Here is a 19767-nt window from a genome sequence, read left to right on the forward strand (position 1 = left end):
GTCTAGTCTTAACAAAGTAGGGTTATCTGAAAGGACGGAGGAGCCTCAATTGAGAAAAATGCTTCCATAAAATCCAGCTGTAAGGCATTTTCTTAATTAGTGATTGATGGGGAAGGGCCCAGCCCATTGTGGGTGATGCCATCCCTGGGTGGGTGGTCCTGAGTTCTATAAGGGGAAACAAGCCAGTAAGCAGCACCCCTTCGTGGTCTCTGCATCAGCCTCTGCCATCAGGTTCTTGCCTTGTTTGAGTTTCTATCCTGGCTTCCTTCAGTGATGGACTACAGTGTGGAAGTATATATAAAGCCTTTCCTCCCCAACTTGCTTTTTGGTCATGATGTTTAGTCAAAACAATAGAAACTCACCCTCACACACACACGCACACACACGCACACAATCACTTTAAAAAAAAAAGCCATGATGAGCTGGGCAGGGGTGGCACACGCCTTTAATTCCGGTACTTGAAAGGCAGAGGCAGGTGGATCTCTGTTGAGTTCAAGGCCAGCCTCGTCTACAGAGTGAGTTCCAGGTCAGCCAGGGCCACACAGAGAAACCCTGTCTCGAAAACTATAAAACAAAGAAACAAAAATCATGATGATCTGAACCTAATTCATAGCCCTGAGAAGGGGGAGAGGGCAGGGGGAGGAAGGCCAGAGGGATGCTTAGATGTGAACTTGATAAGATTGAATGACTAGTTTAGAATAGAGGAAAAGACATGGGGACAATTGAAGCATTTATCTAATTATTCTTTATCAGTAAAATTTGGAGTAAGAACCTGAATGACCAGAGAAGCAGAGAGCCACCAGTGACCTCTCTCGTTCCTCAGTCAAAAGGCTGAGATCCACCGGGCGGTGGTGGCGCACGCCTTTAATCCCAGCACTCGGGAGGCAGAGGCAGGCGGATCTCTGTGAGTTCGAGACCAGCCTGGTCTACAAGAGCTAGTTTCAGGACAGGCTCCAAAACCACAGAGAAACCCTGTCTCGAAAAACCAAAAAAAAAAAAAAAAAAAAAGGGAAAAAGGGCTGAGATCCTCTCTCCACCCTGCCTTACTATTTCCTGTCTCCTATCTGTCCTGCTTTACTTTGGTCAGCTAGTGACTAGCTCTACCCTCTGACTCAAAGAAAACTTTATTGTCAGAATGCATTCAAACTATCACACCACAGATTCTGGTGAGTGGCTCTCCCTCTCTTCAGTCAACGTCTTGGGATCAGAAAATCTCCAGAAAAGTTAGGATCCAGTTCAATTTGAGTCGTTATGTCGTGCATACTGGCTATCACCTGTCTAGGGTGAGACCCAGCTGCTGCCACACTCTGGGCATGACAACTCTCACTTTACAGGCTTCCAAAACCAGGACATGTATGCTTCCTCATTTAATTCTTCCTGTGGGAATTGTCCCCTTCTACAGATGGAACAATTGAGGTCTACAGGCTCAGGAAGGTCCGCTGTCTTCTTTTAGATCCCAGTTGTTTTAACCCGAAGTCAAGTCTTCTTCCAGAACACTTTCCTGTTCTCTAGTACCGTGGCTCCCACATAGCATCAAGTTCATGAATGTTTTCAGGGACTCTCCTGCGCATGTGTGAGGTGACAAAGTTGGCAGATATGAGGTATAAACAGCTCTGAGATTTGGGAGATCGTGACAGAAGTGTGGGTGATTGAAGCAAGAGAGTCACAAGTTTGGGGCTAGCCAGTTTGTAGCTCCCTACAAACTGGGAGCCTGCACCAATCCCCTCCCTGCAAGAGTGTAGGGATATGACGGGAGTACGAGCGTGGGAGGAGGAGAGGAAAATGATTGAAGCTGCCCGGCACAAACGGGTCCCTGAAGATGGGCTGATGTGGCTGGGCCCAGCTCAGGAAACCCAGAAAGATGCCAAGAATCTTGGGCAAGGCAAGTGTCAAGTCCACAGACATTTTTGTTTGTTTTAGTTTCTAATCTTTAAAAATTATATATACATGTACGTACTGGAGAGAGAGACAGTGACAGAGAAGAGAGACATGAGATACACGTGGAAGTCGCAGGACACCTTTAGAAAGTCAATTCTCCTTCCACCTTGATGTGGCTTGGGGTGTCAACCTCAGGTTGCCAAGCTTGCACAGCGGGCATCTTTACCTAGTGAGCTATCTTGCTGTTTCTGTTTTAGTCCCCCCCCTCCCCCAACAGGATCTCATATATCCCAGGGTAGCCTAGAACTCCACATGTAGCCAAGGATGCATTGAACTGGTTCTCTTGTCTCCACCTGAATATTAAGATTACAGGTGTGAGACACTGTACCTGAATGGCATGCTAGTACAGCACCAGGCCGTCTCCTTGTCTTCCTTGCTGGTGCCAGCTATTCAGGGATCTGACTTCATGTGTGCTGTTTGGGGCTCCGTCCATGCACTGTGAACTTCCCCATCATCTTTGCAGGTTCCCCCTTCAGGAAATAGGTGGCCAGGCATACCAGAACCCAGAATGGAGCAGAAAATTTCATTCTCTTGATTCTGTCCCCCACTTCTCTGGTATCTGGAACACCTGAGTGCCTTCTGTGACAAACTCTTTTAAATGCCCGAACTTTCTCCCAAATCAGCACTTTTTCATGCTACATTAACATTTACTGGTTTGATGTTTAATTTGGCAAAGGAGCACCAAGTCCCTATCGGCACACACCTTCAACGGGAATGCTCTGTGGTTGTCACCCTACCCCTACCCCTTCACCTGCCATCTGACTGGTCCTTTCCTCATACCCAGTCCATTAAAGGGGGGAGGGGCAGGTGGTGGTGGCGCACGTCTTTAATCCCAGGAGTAGAGGCAGGTGGATCTCTGTGAGTTTGAGACCAGCCTGGTCTACAAGAGCTAGTTCCAGGACAGGCTCCAAAGCTACAGAGAAACCCTGTCTTGACAAAAAGGGGGCGGGGGTTCAAAATTGTTATGTCCTTAGACCAAAAGCTCTACTGATCCATGGAACTGTCCAGAAGGCCAGAGGGCCTCCTAAAACAAAGGCCTCCCAGGCATCTGTGAATTGGAGGTTAGTTAGTACACTCAATACTTTCTCTTGGGGCATACGACCTCCTTGATGGCTGCCTGAAAGGCCCCTGCTGTCCTCCTCTCCCCCTCTGTCAGCTTCAGTGGGAACTATACAGAAAAAAAAGGCCATGTGGTAAAGAGGGAAGCTGTCCCCTGTCCCTTTCAAATTCTGCACAGTCTGCAGGGTTGTGGTGAGGAAGGAAGCGATGTGGTCAGAGTGGAGCTAGCAGCGTTCGCGAGGCAGGCTGTACCGGCAGTTGGTGCTGGGCCACTCTCCCTCTCTCTGGGTCTGGGTGTCCTTTCTGGTCAGGGCTGCTAAGAGTTTCTGTCCCCACAGGCAACTTGTGGAGAGGTCAGGTATATGGAGGGGACTGGGGTCCTCTGGCCTTCTCTAGGCTCAGGATTGCCTGTTCCTGGTATCTATTCCAAGATGTGTAGATTATCATGGCTGGCCCTCACAAGTACTGGCTTTAAAGTGGGAGTGGAGTCTTCGGTGTTTATCATAGATCCCAGTAGACCAGTGCTATCACCCTGTTCTTTTCAAAGTAGGCTCGGTAATCAAGATGGCTCAGCGGGTAAAGGTACCTGTCACCAAACATGATGACCTGAGTCCGAACTGCCAGGACCCACATGGTGGAAGGAGGGAACCAACTCTTGAAAGTTGTCCTCTGACCCCCACCAGGTGTGCTGTGGCGAGTGCACACCCACACACCCGCTCCCTCACCACAGAAATAAATGGAATTTTAAAAAATACTTATTTGTTTGTTTGCTTGCTTTGTGTATATGAGTGACCTGCCTTCAGGCAAACCAAAAGGGGGAATCAGATCCCATTACAGATGGTTGTAAGCCACCATGTGGTTGCTGGGAATTGAACTCAGGACCTCTGGAAGAGCAGCCAGTGCTCTTAACCACTGAGCCATCTCTCCAGCCCAATAAATGCAATTTTTAAGAGTGAAAAACAACAAGAACAACAAAAATCCAAAAAACCAAAACCCAAAAGTAATGTTATTTGGGAGGGATCTCCAGATGACTCACGCTTCTGCAACCCCTGTGAAATGTGCCCCACTGACTTCCTAGTTGAAGATGAGGAAGTGTTCAATGAATTGGTGACTAGGTGGCTGCGGTCACACACACCTGGAATCCCTTCACTGGGGAAGTTGAGGCAGGAAGATTGCTACTCGTTTGAGGGCAGCCTAAGCTACAAAGGGAGATTTCTTCCTCAAAACAACAAAAAAGATGATTACATTGTTTGCTATTGAAACAAAAATTATTAGAAAATTACATTTTCTGCGGCGCTCACAAACATCTAGAGAAGAAAGAGGGTTTGCATTTGAGACTCCTGTGTGTCCTACCTGTCGTTATTCCTCAGAGACTCGGAGCACTTTAGCGGAGTGTGGAGGTGAGTGAAACCACAGGCAAGCTCTCACGGGTGTCCCCTCTACATAAAGGGGACAGGACTGCCTGTAGCTCTGTGTCTGGGATTCACCTCAAGGAGAATGGGCACAGAAGATTCAATTGTGCAGCTGGGCAGTGGTGGCGCAAGCTTTTACTCCCAGCACTCGGGATGCAGAGGTGAGTTCGAGGCCAGCCTGGTCTACAGAGAGAGTTCCAGGACAGGCTCCAAAGCTACAGAGAAACCCTGTCTCGAAAAAGCAGACAACAAAACAAAAGATTCAGTTGTGGTGACAAAGGTGCCAGAGTCATGCCATGTCAACATCCACAAGTGCTCCTTTGTTAAGGCAGGGTCTTAAGTAGCTTAAAACCCTTGACTCTTCGCGGGCCAGTGAGCTGGATGCCTTGGGTAAAAGTACCTACTGCCAAGCCTGAGGCCCTGAATTTAACACCTGGGACCCACAGAGTGGACAGAAAGAACTGATTCACTGAACATGTTCTCTGACCTCCACAGGTAAGCTGTGTCGTACCCACACATACGCATGTATGCACACAGAAGATATAAAATGCAATCATTAAAAAAAATTGTTCAAATATAAAGCAATCCCATGGCAAGGATTTGATTTAATTCATCAGTTCCTGAGGAGAACGTACAGATGTTAAACTGGTCTGAGCAAGAGCTGTATTTCTAGGTGATTTACTAGGAGAAGAGATGGCTGCTTAGAAATTATTTCCATTTCTCCTAGCAGATAAAAAACTCTCAGAATGAACCTCTGATCCTGGTTGTGTGGGCGTGGGGGCTGTGAAATAGCCTTAGCCTCAGGAAATCAATCAAAAGTGCAGGCAACCAAAAGAACACCCAATAATCTCTTTTGCCTATTTCCAATTTGGGATAATTTTGTCTGATACCGCTCTTGACAAGTCCTTGAAAATCCGGAAATAGTTACTGCCTGGAAATTACGCTCTGAATGGAATGTGGCCTTGGCGGAAAGAGAGGGGGAATGAGAGGCCCCTCTCTTTTCTGTTGTTGTTTTAAATCCTATCTGGAGTGTATGTTCCTGTTCACCTCTACTCGGTCATACAGTGTGAAGTGCAGACCATCCCAGCTGGCATGATTTGGCGTCAGGCAAGGGACAGTGACTGTTCCCAAGAAGGAGACACGGCGGCCTCTTCCTAGGCCTGTTCTCTTTAACCTTAGCTGCTGAGCAGAGGGAGACACGGGATCTGCAACCATATGCAGCCCTGTCCAAAATATTTTCTCCCCCATCCAGTTCTTGCCAATATTGTTAATCTGTGGGTTGACTTCAGACCAAAATAAATCTTCTAGCCCTGGCTACTGGCTAGCTAATTTAACTTGAAATTGGGGCCCAGAAAGTGCAGGCCCTCGGCTGACCATTCTGTGTTTATTTTGCTTTTTCGCTGTTGCAGTTTAAACATCACATTTGGAAAAGCAGATCCTTTATGCAAACGAACAGACACGGAGAGCAACAGCAACAGGGCTGGCTGGCTGGAAAAATGGCCGCTTGCCATCGCCCTACATGCATTCATCTTTTCTCCACATTCTGATCTTGCCCATTGACCTTTGTGTGTGTGTGTGATGTTTAGAGTTGGAACACATTTCCCAGAGCACAAGGAGACACAGCTGTTTGGAAAGAATTTTCTATTGCATTTTTTGCTCGTGTGCGCATGCGTGTGTGTGGGGGGGGTGTATATGCGAATATATGCGTGTATGTCCATCTACAGTACATGCACCCATTGTAGAGGCCAGAGGAAGATGCTCAGTCTTTTCCTCTATTGCCCTCTGCCTTATTCCCTCGAGACAGGGTCTCTCTGAACACGAAGCTAACTGCTTCAGCTAGGCTTCTTGGCCATCACGCTCCTGGAACCCTCTTGTTTCTGTCCCCAAGTGCTGGGATCACAGGCATGCATGGCCATGCTGTGTGTGTGTGTCTGTGTTCCCCTTCATGGATACTAGGGATTTCAATTTAGGTACAACAAACATTTTTACTCATTGAGCCACCTCTCCAGCCCCTGGAAGTTTTTTTTTTTTTTTTTTTTTGGTTTTTTGAGACAGGGTTTCTCTGTAGATTTGGAGCCTGTCCTGGAACTCCCTTTGTAGACCAGGCTGGCCTCGAACTCCCAGAGATCCGCCTGCCTCTGCCTCCCGAGTGCTGGGATTAAAGGTGTGCGCCACCACCGCCCGGCTGGAAGTATTTGCCTTGGGTCTTGGAAAAATTACCCTGAAATTTCAATAGGAAAGTGGGCCATGAGTTATTCCTGTCTTTGGTCCTGGAGATATTTGGTCATTTTGGATCATTTTTGTCCTCACTACCTCTCCTAGTTAGCCTTAACTGTCAACCTGATACAACTTTCAGTCTTCAGAGAAGGGAGTCTGCAATTGAAGAATTGCCCAATCAGATTAACCTGTGAGCAAGGCTGGGGCGATGGTCTCTATTGTTAATTGATGTAAGAGGACCCAGCCCACTGTGGGTGACACCATCCCTTGGCTGGTGATCCTGATTTGTATAAGAAAGCTAGCTAAATTTAGCAGCCTTCCTCTCTGATTTCTGCTTCAGTCCTTGCTTGAGTTCCTGACCTAACTTCCTTCAATGATGGACTATACCTGTAAGCTGAAATAAACACAGCTTCCCTTAGGTTGCTTTTCGTCAGCGTTTTATCATTAAAAGAGAATAAAACTAGAATGCTACCTATGAGAATTAAAAAAATATCTACTTTTTTATTTAGCATTTTTGTGGAGGCTGAGTGTGTGCCTGTGTGAATTCATGTGCAGCAGGTTTGTGCAGGAGCCTGCAGAGGCGAAAGGAGGTGTTTCTTTCTCTGGAACCAGAGTTACAGGCAGTTGTAAGTCACTATGTGGGTGCTGGGGACTGAAACTTGGTCCTCTTGCAAGAGCAGTAAGTACTCTTAACTGCTGCTATATTTTGCCAATTCTTTCTCCCCCTTTTTTGAGACAGGGTCTCATATATCTGATCTTCCTGTCTCAACTTCCCAAGTAATTAGTAATTACATACAAAGCCCTGTGTTTGATCCCCAGTACCTCATATATCAGTTTGGTGGTGCACACGTGTAATCCCAGCATTTGGGAGGTGGAGACTGCAGTCTGGAATGCATGAGATCCTGTCTTGCTGGAAGCCAGCAAAGGAGATACTAGGAGAGGAGACTTGACCTCCCAAGATCCCTTAGGGAGGTGGAAAACTTCCTAAGTTGGATTCCATGAAAAAAGAAAGCGATTATGACTGGGGGGTTCTGCTCCATGGTAGAATGCTTGATCAGCAAATGCGAGGTCCCAGGTTTAATCCTTGGCAGAGTGAAAATAAATAAAGAGACGCTGTCTCTTGGAAACTTGGACTAGTTACAGCTTTCTTTGCCTGCATTACATCATACTTGTTCAATATTTGGAGGGCACCCAAACTCAGAAGTCAGAGCCATGCGTCAGGTCTGGGTGTTTCTCTAGCTGACTGTGACCCTGCAGAAGTTCAGAGTTTTGGGCTGGATAGCTCCCGAGATTCCTGTTGGTACTACAGCTCGTTGGTACTAACACTTGTCTGCATTTTCCAGTCAAGTGAAGCTTGTCTTTTCCTACAATACACCTTCCCGTTGTCTGTTTTGTCAATGCAAAGCCCAGCTCTCACTCCACAGGGAGTAAGTGATGGTTTGAGCCCAATGCAAGTGCCCATAGCCTGGGCACACAGATTCAAACTGTCCTGAGTGACATGTTCCACATGGAAGGAGGAAGTACATGGATTTTTTGGTTTTTAGTTTGTTTCTTTTTATAGTCGTCGAATAAAAGAAAGTCTTAAAAAATCTATACAGTCACCATATACATTGGGACATCAGAGAGGTGACCTGTACAGCGAAGCCTAAGTGAGCCGGATGGAGAGATGGAGGCTGAGTTTCTGCTGTCAGGTTAAAGTGTTATCTGCTACCAGGCCCAGCTCTGGTCTGCTGACAGCTAGTGGCAATATGTTTCACAGGCTTTGCCTGATAGTTAAAAGGATAGTAAGCCAGATACAGAGATGGGCAATCCACCGCTGTTGAGAAGACCACACAGCCCTGGAGTTCTAAGGAGTCATTCTGCAGAATCTCCCATAGAGATGGTGGTGGTTCCACTGAGAATGGCCCCATAGCCCAGTTACTGCCTCACCACCATGCCTGTCCACTCCCCACAATGACGATAATGGACCGACCCTCTGAAACTGTAAGCAAGCCCAGTTAAATGCTTTCTTTTCTAAGAGTTGCCTTGCTCATGCTACCTCTTCGTAGCAATAGAACAGTAACGAAGACACAGGTGTGACTTTCTGAAGCATTCTAGTTCCCTCCACACTTAGTCATGGCGTCAATTTTCTCTTTCCCTCTTCTCCCTCTTCCTCCCTATCACCACATTTAACTTGATTGTGGCTGAGCAGCCTTGCAGTGGCCTTGAAGTTTACCAGAGAGGCATCTGGAATACTTTTATTTGGTATTTTATCACAATCCATCTTTGTTTTTAAAAGATTGCTGCAATAAACCGGGCATGGTGGGGCATGACTTTAATCCCAGAACTTAGAAGCAGAGGCAGGTGAATCTCTGAGTTCGAGGCCAGCCTGGTCTTCAAAGTAAGTTCCAGGTCGGGGCCAGGAAGTCACAAAGAAGTTATGCCTCGAAAACAAACAAACAAACAAACAATTGCAGTTGGCCCTATAATGGACCTGTTTCTTCCTCAGTGAAACATTCCCTCATCCTTTTGAGTCTGGGTGGGTTCCAGGAGGCTTCCGACTGATAGAACAGGGTCATGGTGATGCTCTGACTTCTCAGAGCAAGATCCCAGAAAACCTTGTAGCTTCCACCCAAGTATCACCCCTGGGCAACTTTAGAGTCCTTGTTCTTGAATCCGTCCCCGCCCCCCCTCCCCCCCCCCCCCCGAACCCAGTTACCTTGCTATGAAAAGTCTGGTCTACACAAAGAAGCAGCATCAAAACATTCTTTCGTGATTCTATCTCAAATGGCGCTCCAAAATCCAGTGTGTTGAGGGCTTTGTTCCCCAGTGTAGCAGCGTTTATAAGGGACCTTGGGACATGACTGGATCACGAGCACTCTGGAATCTCCTTCTTGGACTGGCTCGTTGACTGCTGTGTGATTGAATGATCTCTTAGGATGTAATGGGAACTGTAGGAGGTAGATCCTAGCAGAAGGAAACAGATCACCGAGGCAAGCCCTGGGAGGGTTTATCTTCTCCTTAGTGTTCTGCTCCCTTGATTTCTGTTTTTATTCCTGCCCCTCCCTCCACTTTGCCTCAACAAATAACGTTTTTCCTAAGCTGTTTCCTGTCATTTCGCCACAACAGCTGAATGCTGTGGACACATACTATAAGCCAACAGCTGCCAGCCTGCTGCCAACAGGAACTGACAGCCTTGTGGGTGCTCCATCTTGGACTTCCGGCTCCACCTAAGCCTAGACTACAGCCCCAGAGAATGCCTGAATGTAACCACACAAGGGACTTAACATGAATGCCTCCAGCAGTGACTACCCAACTGCGAAAGAAAACCATAAACCCCGGCCTCTGAACCCGTCAGCTTAGGGCTTGTTAACATGGCTCTTGCTTGGAAGCCTGAGTTCAGTCCGTGGTAGGAGAAAACTGACTCTTGCATGTTGTCCTTTGACCTCCACATGCACGCTATGGTATATTCATACATGAACAGAACACACACACTAAATGCAAAAAAAAAAAAGTCCACTTGGTTTGGGGGTGCCACGTGACAACGGGTAACCTGGCCAATATTAACTTTGGTCAAACATGGGAGCCAAGAGCTGACAGTCTCTAAATCTCCACTTCAGCTCCCTGTCTACTAGTTCATTTCTTTTTGTACATTTTTTCTCTTTTATACAACTATGTATAAGGTGTACATGTGCAAAAACTCCTCACGGCGGTGCTTCCTGTAAATTTTGGGGGGACACGGCTCCTGACACATGTCGATGTAGGCTGTACTCCCCTCCTTCTCTGCTTTACTTACGGGGCAGAGCTCACCAATTCCAGCTAATATGGTTTCTGTGAGGCAGGAATTCCAAAGCGCTGTGTAGACAGCGTGGTTTGGGGTCAAGGTCTCTCATGAGATTGCAGCCTTCTGGCTGAGGCTGGACTCACCTGAAAACTTGACTCAGCTGAAGGAGTCATTTCCAAGATGGCCGACCTGCATGGCTGTCCGTCATGGGGATCAGTTTCTCACCACGTGGATCTTTCTCCAGGAATATTCGAGTGCCCTCAGCCCAGAAGCTGTCTTCCTCCATATAGATGGATAATAGGGAACAAATCACACCGTCATTAATAATCCAGCCTCCGGTGCCATTTTCTGTCACCTCCACAGTTAGTGACTGGGTAGTGTATTCATTACGACCTTGTTGCTGTGACCATTAGCCAACAAGAGGCAGTTTAAGGGAGGAAGGTTCGGTTGGGTTCATGGTTTGGGGGATACAGTCTCCCACAGTGGGGAGGCATGGCAACAGCTTGGCTCCATGGTGGGTGGCAGGAGCATGTCACTTTTCCCTCTCCACATCTCAGTGATGTGTGCAGAGAGAGTGGTCAGGAAGTGGAGCTCTGAGCCTCAATGCCCATCCCCACCCCAGATCCCCGGAGTTTCACAGGTTCTCAGAACAGTGTCAGAAGCTGGAGGTTAATTGTTCAAACGCACCAGCCTGAAGAAGGGGAGATAAATATAAAACAAAAGATGGGCTTTCACTATGTAACCCAGGCTAGCCTTGACCCTGATTAGCTTTTCTGGTGCAGAAATCACAGGTATGGGCTGCAACACTCAGTGGCCTTTTCTTTTGACTCCTGGCATTCTTTGAGACAGGTCTCACTTGGTTGTCTTACTCCTGGCCCCAAGCTAACTTCCCACCTCAATCATAAATAACTGGGACAGGTGTGAGACACTGTCTCCCGGCATAGGTGTGCTCAACAGCTGGAATGTGTGAACACAACTGTTCACACCTGTGATGGAGAAGCGAGCGAAATAGGAGGTAACTGCAGCGATCCACAGCTGCAGCTGACCCTGCAAGCGGAGGGGCGGAGGGAAGGGCCAGGTTGTTGCTACAGTCTGTTCTTTTGTGAGGTTTTTGTTTGTTTTTCTTTTTCCTTATCTTTCTCTCTCTCTCTTTTTTTTTTTTTTTGAGGGGGGGTTCTCTGTGTAACAGCCCTGGCTGTCCTGGAACTAGCTCTGTAGATCAGACAGGTCTAGAACTCAGAGATCCTCCTGCCTCTGCCTCCTGAGTGCTGGGATTAAAGGCGTGCGACACCACCACCCGGCCTTAGCCATTCTTGCAAGTCCTGTTTTACTGGCTATTTGGTCTATCAGTTCTGTTCCTTTAGAGGATCCTGAGAAATCCAAATGTCAAGCTGTTTCATTGTGCGAAGTTAAGCAGGAAGCTTTAGGGGACGGATTCTTAGTTCCCTGGGAAACAGAGACCACACTTTATGGGCCATGGCTTGGCCAGGACCTTCTGCTTCCAGAAACCCAAGCTCAGGGAGTCACACCTGTTTCTAGAGAAGCTTACAGGATAAGAGCCAGAGCCAGTGACACTTGGGAAATCCAGAGGAGCGAAGACTGCTCGCAGGCTGTGGGTAAGTCCCAGGAACAAATCAAGTCTGTCCCAGCCATTGTCATGGGTCTGCTTGTCAGTCATAGACCAGGAGAATGGAAGAAGTAGCTCCTTGTAGTAGGCCTCCAAAGGTGAGCCCAAGACTGGTCGGGATGTGCCTGATTTTCTCCATCGGTGGGCTGAGGAGTGGGTGCTTCCTTTCCATCTGCCTGCCATGGCACCTGCTGGGCCAATGGGCCTTTATGTCACATGCAGCACTTTCCCATGTGTGACCTTGGTATGGACCTCATGGCAGGCACTCAGAGTTCCCCCGTCCCCACCTGCCTTCCACTGTGAGCGACAGCCATGGCTCTGCCGTTGCCTGCCCCTGTAACATGCTCAGTAAATATCAGCAGCAGGAACGCTTCCTCATCACTCAGCTTGGCTTTTTTTCAGTAAACTGTACTTTATGGTGTGTGTGTGCGTGTGTGTGTGTGTGTTCCAAGGACAGTCAGCAGTTGGCTCTTTCCCTCCTCTGTGTGGGTCCCAGGGATCCAATTCGGGTAGTCAGACTTGGCAGCAAGGGCCTTTACCCACTGAGCCATCTCTCCAGCTCACACAGCCTAACTCTTTCATGCCACACTCCTGCTTCATACAACTGGGAGGAACCCAGGGTTTCTACACCAGGCAGGAAGGTATAGCCTGGGCAGAAAGAACTGGGGCGATTGGACGGAGCTGCCCAGGCGTACCTCCTGGGACTTCCAGCTGGCTGGCTCTATCCTGGTGTGCTGTGCTCTGATAATCCTCTCCTCAAAGAAACAGAGCCCAAGCTTTCTATTGATCGCCCCTCACTTTATGGGAATCTAGGACGAGTGTACACACAGAGGCCCACACACCATATCTGTAAATATTTAACAATGAAAATGGAGCTTGCAAGCTGTTTCTTAGAATATGCTCATGAGCACGCCTTCCCAGTGATATCGAGGGCCAGGCATGAATTGAGATTTTTTTTTCTTTTAATTCTCCATTTTGTTTTAACTTGAAGCATAGAAGTGTAGAGAGCAGGTTCCCATTTTCTCTGTCCTTCCCTTTCTTATGACCACACCAAGCTGGGCTTTCTGTGCTAACCCCCAGCCCAGCTGCTTTGTCTCAATCTGCTCTCTGCGCCCAGCTACCTCCAGCTGCCCCCATCTCCAGCTGGCCCTCCTGACAGCAGTCACCCTGTGCGCCCCGCTCTCACCTCTCCCCCAGATTATCATGGTGAGTTATCACGGGAGGCAGGGACCTGCAGGTGACTAAGTGACAAGGGGAGAGCTCTCAGGCACTGGATTTGTACCCTTATATATAAAAGAGGTGTGAGGGGCTGGTGAAGTGGCTCAGTGGGTAGAGGTTGCTGCCGGGCCTGATGGTCTGAGCTTCATCTCCCAGACCTGCCTGGTGAAAGGACAGAACCGACACCCACACATTGTCCTCTGACCTCTACGTGGCACACCATGGCATGCACGTACTCTCTGTCACACACTCAAAACAAACGCATAAGCGAAATGTTTACAAAGGAAAGAGGTGTGGAGCAGTTGCTCACCCTTTCAGTTAGGGGAGCAAGAGGGGCCATGCCATCTTGAAGACAGAGAGCAGCTCTTGCCACATGCCAAATCACTAAGTGCATCTTGGACATCCCAGCTTCTAGAACCATACTTCTAGAAATTATGACTAAACGCCTGTGACTTAAACATCATCCAGTCTCGGGTACTCCGCTGCAGTAGCAGGAAGGGACGGAGATGGGGTCATGTGACTGAGGCTTACACAGGCACAGTAGTGGGTTGAGGTCTGTCTACAGGGAATGCTGGGATGCCAGGGTCCCAGACTCTGCCCCCAAAGAAGAGAACAGGCCCGGGTTGGTGTCTCTTTGGTTTAGGGAATTTTACTCCATAGGCACAGGTGTGGCCAAACTGCTCAGCTGTAAGGTTTTTGTTTGGTTGGTTTTGTCAGGTTCTCATTGATATAGATGAGGATGGCCTGGAGCTTCTGGCCCTGTTGCCTTAGCCTGTCTGGGACTCGCATTATGATGTGCACCACCACACTTGGCTAGATCATTTTTTTGTTTTGGTTTTTCGAGACAGGGTTTCTCTGTGGTTTTGGAGCCTGTCCTGGAACTAGCTCTTGTAGACCAGGCTGGTCTCGAACTCACAGAGATCCACCTGCTTCTGCCTCGCAAGTGCTGGGATTAAAGGCGTGCGCCACCACCGCCCGGCTTGGCTAGATCATTTTTATCCCAGAGAACAGTCCAGCCTTGTTCAGGAAAAGCATCCTGTGTCCTGTGAGTGGCCAGTTCCTTCTTTCTCTTCCTGGGCAGTCAGCAGGCACCTTTTATTAGGGCTTGCAATCGCTTAAGGTAGCTGTTTGAAGCTTTATCAGGTAGTTTCAGCACTGGCCAATCAGAGCAGCCATCTGCCCAGTACTGAGGCCACCACTGGGCACTAGCCTTTTTGTTGCTAGGCTATGGGGAACACTGAAGAGAGGTCAGGGAAGCCCACTGGGGCTGAGTCTTGAAGAAAGAGGCCATCTGTCATCAGGATGGAGATATTTTAATGTTTTAGTAACACTATCACTGAAGTTGTGAACATTGGCTTTGGCTTCTCTGTCTTGCTTGTTTTTATTAGTGGCAAACATCATCCTCAGATATTCCCAGCTCCTCTTGAGGCTTAAAAGTGGCCAATGCAAGACTTTCCAGACTTGCTAGAAAGGCAAGTCTCCAAAGGGGCTCATTCAGCAGAGAGGTCCCCCTGGTCCCTCTCTTTCCCTTTTCCTTGGTCCTCCCTCGTCCTACTTGGAGCCGTGTTAGCGACTCCAGCAGCTGTCTTTGGACCTTGAGATGCCGTGGAAATGTAGAAAGGCCAAGTCCCTGATGACTAGTCCAGCCTTAGGCTGTCTACCTCTGGATCCCCATCTGTGCAGAGCTCTGCCGTTAGCTCTGGGATTGGCACTTGTCAGTTCTAGTTCTCAGTGTCTGAGTCTCCTCAGAGCTGAGCCTGGACAGGGAAGGAAGCGAGAAAGGAAAGCACATGCCTCCCTTCCTGCTAGTTGAACTATGTTTGCGAATCCTCAAGCCACCAGTCTGGTTACCAGTGTAACTCATCGCTTTGGAAGGGAGAGAACTGGGCTCAGAGATTGTATGGTTTGACAGGGACAGATCTGGGGCCCAGGCTTGGTCTTCATGGCCCATGTCCTGCTGTACCCCACCTGTCCACCCGTGACACCATGTGTTCTGTCCAGAAAAAGGGTATGCCAGGAATGGTCCTTCTTAAATCTCCATCAGAATTCACCGGAGAAAATCCAGAAAGTCACAAGAAGGCCAGGAGCCAAGAGAATGAGAAGTTGTGAAGCTGCAGGTCCTGATGCCACCCCCATACTTAGGAAATGGGTATCTTTTTGAGCCCCAAATAGGTACCTGCTTTTCGGGATTCCCAAGCAGCAGCACCCTGTGCCCCAAGCTCGTGCTCCCTTGAAATGGGACCGGCCAGCTTCTCCCTGACCTCAGAGGGCAGCTGCAGCACGGGAATTATTATCTAAGGCACATTAATTCTCCTAAAGGTCACCAGCAGATTCTGGAGTCCTGCATCCAGATGTTGAATCCTCCGTACCACCCAAGGTTCACGGCCAGACTTCTTCCATTCTTTCTTCTGAGGGGAGAACTGACCTGAAGACCCTAGCTATTCACCCTCTTTCAGGGCTCTTTGAGCTCTCCTTTCCCCATTTTGCTTCACTGAGACTGGGAGCCAGGCTGGGGTTAGGGAAGCAGGTCCTTTTTCCTATTCCTTCATCTGTTCAGGAGGCCTGCAATGGCCTCTGCCTCCTCCTACAACAAAGCAGGCATAGAGGGAAGAACAATGGCTTTGGGCACTTGAGAAAATCAACCAGACTCCATGCCTCAGGAGCACCCCAGGGCCTGGCAGGTTGAGGCAACTCCTCTCTGTCCTGGAGTCCCCTCTCAGATCACTGACCTCCTGAGTAGTCCCCTCCCAGAGTGTCCCAAAGCTCTCAGGCTGCAGAGACAGAAAGCAGGCCTTCCTGACTGGCTAAGACCAGTAGAGATGCTAAGACTCTCATGGACACCACCAGCACCGTATTCTTTCCCTGTGTTCCTTGGGGATCCAGAGACTCCAGAAGGTTCTCATTTGCAGCTCGTTCTTGAGGAGGCCTCATTTCCTCAGCACACATCCCTGTGTAATGTGGTCAGGGTCACCCTCCCCCAACCGGTGGGAATGGGGGCAAGGCCCCCAGTACTGGCCTGCCCTCCCCACACCCCTTCTTTGGCCTCTGCCCCTTCCCTGCATCCTCCTCCCACAACACCTCAGGTCTTTCCGGTTTGCTCCCCATACCCAGGGGGCTGTGGTCAGGACCTAGACTGCCTGCTGCCTTGACAGAAACGCCCTTTCTGGAAGTTTTCCGCACTCTCCACCCTACACGGGGGGTGTGTGGAAAGTCTGGGGGTGGGGGCCACGAACACTATGTCCCATGTGGATGGCGCCTCCTGGAGTCAGAAGTCCCGACAGGACAGTTTGTCAGACCCTCTCCAGCTAGAAAGCTAAAGTGACCTTTATTTCCACACCTCTGCTCCCCACAGCTTTTCCTCTCCACACCTCTCAGATCTTTGATCTCTCAGGAAGCTAAGGAAGCCGAGAAGAGGAATGAAAAGAGCAGTGGACTCTTGCTCTGGCTCAGTGAGGGGTTCACTGTTCATCTCTCAACACTGAGCAAGGAAAGGAAGAACAGGAGAGGGAACAGAAGGGTGGAAGCCTTCCAGCCCATCATTTTGGAGAGATGAGGTACTTAATCTCCCTGTGCCTGTTAGACGGTATGACAGGGAGCTATGGGGAAGAAGAGGAAGTGATGAGCGATGAGCGCAATGCCAAGTCCGAAACAAGCGCTATTCTTCTAAGGTGTTGTTAAGAGATGAGGGCTAAAAGTCACTGAGGACCAACCTACTCCGCCCCACCCCCCACGCCTGGCTGCTGCTTCAGGTCTCATTCCAGAGGTTTCTCTTTCCCTCTCTTCATGGGCAGGTCTTGATCAGCTAAGACCTGGCCAGGGCTCAGGGGACCTCGTGCCTGCCTCCAGTTGCCTGGGGTCCCTATAGACCACAGAGAAAAGCCAGAGCCCAGTACAGGGCTTGCCCTCTTAGGCTGCCCCTTCAGGATACTCTTTTTTTGTCTCAGGCTGGACCCAAGATGAATAGCTGTAATGAGGACATCAAAGCACTTTCCAGGGGTTTGGCCTGAGGGGACCCCTTTGATGTACCAGCATCCCTTCAACCCCCACTACCACCCTGGAGTCCTTGCCGCCTCTTCCTGTTTGTTCCCCAGCTGGGCCAGCAAAGCAAGCCTTGACTGTGGCAGGGACCCGGTTGCTTACTGAATCAGCAGCTATGAAGGTTAGCAAGGCCGGTGTATCACTGTGTACTGCATCAGGCTAGACTGCTGAAACCAGGCAGCTTACACGGGAGCCTCTCTAGAAAATAAACAAATAAATAAATAAAAAGAAAAGAAAAACCAGAAATCATGAATCCCAATCTATTTGTAAAGGAAGGATAGGCCAGTGAATTCTGGCCTGCCTGCCTCTGGGCTCCAATTAGAGGCAGATCCTACCTAGGTTCCTAGACTTTAGCCCAGGAGGCTGGGATTAGCTCTACTCTCCCCATCTTTAGTCAAGGGTAGGAATTCCTGTGTGTACCTGAGAACCTGACGGTTTGTCCTAGGATCTGAGCCCAAGTTTTAGCAGGCAGTGCTGTGGCACTCCCAAGTGAGAAGGGAAATGAGGTCTCGCACACTCAACCAGGGGGCCACCCGGCTCCCTGCTCCTTACAGGACATGGGGCTCCATTAGTCTGCTTCTGGGGCTCCGGTCCCTTCCTCCGGTTTAAGGCCATAGTTCACCTGGTGACTACATAGTTCTTGCTGCAGGAAAGCAGCTGCTCAGAGATAAGATATATTTGGGGGAAGCAATGCTAGGGAGGAGGGAGCTCCTCCACCGCACCTGTTTGGGGAGGCAGATAAATGGAGACATCTGGCAACTGATTTTGTTTGTTTGTTTGTTTTTTCCATCAGTTCCTCCTCTCCTCCACCTTCTTTTTCCTGAGACAGGGTTTCTCTGTGTAGCACTGATTGTACTGGAACTTGCTCCATAGACCAAGCTGGCCTCGAACTCATAGAGTTCTGGAGCTGGGATTAAAGGGTGTGAACCACCATCATCGGGTCCCTCCTCTTTTTTTAAAGACTAGGTCTCTGTATCTTGGGCTGATCTGAAACTTCCTATATAGCCCAGGTTGACCTCAAACTTTTGATTCTCTCCCTCTGAAAGGCACACTTTACCCTACCCGCAGAGCAGTTATAAAGCTTTTACCTTGGCAAGGATTCGGGAAGTGGCTCTTTCTACCACGGAACCCACGACCTCAAGTGCTAGGATCTGGTCTGGAACAGACCAAAACTCCCATCTGAACAGGATGCTCAGAGAAGCCTCTTCAGGGTGACAGTTGGAACAAAAGTTGACAAGTTCAGGTCCTCTGCAGTTCTGCTCACCACCAGTGAATCACCTTCTAGTCCCTGCTATGGTTTTTGAGCTAGGATCTTACTGTGTTTCCCAGGCTAGCCTCCAACTCAGATTCTGCTCCATCTACTGAGTGCTGGAAGTGCAGGCATGGGACTCTGTGGCCAGCTGGGCATAGGTGTTCCCAGTAGGATACTTCCTAATTCTCATGCAGAAGAAGGAAGCTTTCTAAGATTCTAATATTGATTCTCTGATATCTGCTGAGTGTTGTGTGTCCTGGTTGCTAGGCATACAGCAGCCTCTTCATTCAAGAAGCAGTGTGTATGTCTGTGTGTGTGTGTGTGTGTGCGCACGTGCGCATGCACATGCAGGCACATGTGCACACTCACCATTCTGTTAAAAATAGGACACAATGCAATGACAACCCAAAGCACTGAGGTGACAGGTGGGGGAAATACAGTGCTTCCCGGGAAGGGAGGAGCCAGAAGGCTTTGGGCAGAGATATTTGAGCAGCAGTTTGGCAGCTGAACAGACGCAGACGGGCAGTTCCCAGAGCTGAAAGATCTGTGCACAGGAATGAATGCTTGAAAAAGCAGCAGAGAAGCTAAGTAATAGAAGGAAGAGGTGAGGGCTGTCTAGACTGTGGAATGCACTTTGGGGAGGAAGTTGAAGGAGAAATGGCGAGGGCAGGACCACAGACTGTCCTAATCTATACCTCTAGCCCCACACTCTGGTTCCTCTCTATACCTCAGGCTCATGCCAACCAGATGGACCTAGCACAGCTGGGTCCCTTTATCTGTTCTCCTTTCTCCTTCTCCTCCTCCTCTTAGAGACAGGGTTTCTCTGTAACTTTGGAGCCTGTCCTGGAACTAGCTGTTGTAGACCAAGCTGGCCTCGAACTCACAGAGATCCGCCTGCCTCTGCCTTCCCAGTGCTAGAATCAAAAGGTATTTGCCATCACTGCCCATACTGTGGTCACACTGAATAAATGTCTTGCTTCTCATGAGTAGTTCTCCCTCCCTCCGTCCCTCCCTCCCTTTCTCCCCCCCCTTCCCCTCTCTCTGTGTGTCTCTCTCTCTTTCTCAAATTATACTTTATGTGTGTAGACTCTTTGCCTCCATGTATGTCTGTGGACCATGTACATATCTGGTGCCCTTGGAGGCTAGTAGAGGATGTTGGATCCCATGTACTCTTGCGAGCCACCATGTGGGTGCTAGAAATCGAACCTGGCTCCTTTGGAAGAGCAGCTAATGCTCTTAACTG

This window comes from Chionomys nivalis, chromosome X (assembly GCF_950005125.1).
Source record: "Chionomys nivalis chromosome X, mChiNiv1.1, whole genome shotgun sequence".
NCBI classification, from domain to species: domain Eukaryota; kingdom Metazoa; phylum Chordata; class Mammalia; order Rodentia; family Cricetidae; genus Chionomys; species Chionomys nivalis.